This window comes from Myotis davidii, unplaced genomic scaffold, assembly GCF_000327345.1.
Source record: "Myotis davidii unplaced genomic scaffold, ASM32734v1 scaffold332, whole genome shotgun sequence".
NCBI classification, from domain to species: domain Eukaryota; kingdom Metazoa; phylum Chordata; class Mammalia; order Chiroptera; family Vespertilionidae; genus Myotis; species Myotis davidii.
Window position 1 is genome coordinate 4,634,922 of NW_006285779.1, and position 771 is coordinate 4,635,692.

At 53.2% G+C, this 771-nt stretch overlaps 1 protein-coding gene across 3 annotated transcripts in view; it reads left to right on the forward strand.

Moving 5' to 3' along the window:
* The window catches only part of ERLIN1 (ER lipid raft associated 1), a 38,445-nt gene that overhangs the window by 23,061 nt on the left and 14,613 nt on the right, over window positions 1–771 (forward strand). The window lies entirely within an intron of this gene.

Here is a 771-nt window from a genome sequence, read left to right on the forward strand (position 1 = left end):
AAACATCATTACATAAAAGGGTACGGTCTTTTTTTTTTTTTAGTTTTATTCATTTCAAACGGGCTGAATCTGGCACGCGGGCCGTAGTTTGCCCACAGCTGGGCTAGCCGGAGGCCTAACAACAAAGGAGCATTTATATACTCCTGATACTTCAAAATCACAGGCCTTTCCATCATACAGTTAGAGGAAAATGTCAAGTTAAAATTCAAAAGTGCTAAATTTGATTCCTATTTCTAGGTAACTTCGGGCAAATCATTTAACATTTCAACCTCAGATTCATTATATATAAAACTAGAGGCCCGGTGCACGAAATTTGTGTGGTGGTGGTGGGGGTGTCGCTCAGCCCAGCCTGCACCCTCTCCAATCTGGGACCCTTCAGGTGATGTCCGACTTAGGCTCCATCCTTGTGGGATTGGGCCTAAACTGGCAATCGGACATCCCTCTCACAATCTGGGGCCGCTGGCTCCTAACCGCTTTCCTGCCTGATTGCCCCCTAACTGGTCCCCCGTTGGCCTGGTCGCCCCCTAACTAGTCCCCCACCAGCCTGGTTGCCCCCTAATTGCTCTCCTGCCGGCCTGGTCGTCCCCTAACTGCCCCCTCATCGGTTTGGTTGTCCCCTAACTGCCTCCCTGCTGGCCTGGTCACTCCGTAACCCCCCATCCTGGCCTGGTCACCTCCTAACTGCCCCCCTGCTGGCCTGGATGCCCCCCACTGCCTCTGTGTGCTGGTCTGATTGCCTGTAACTCACCTCTCCGCCCCCCCGCGCTGGCC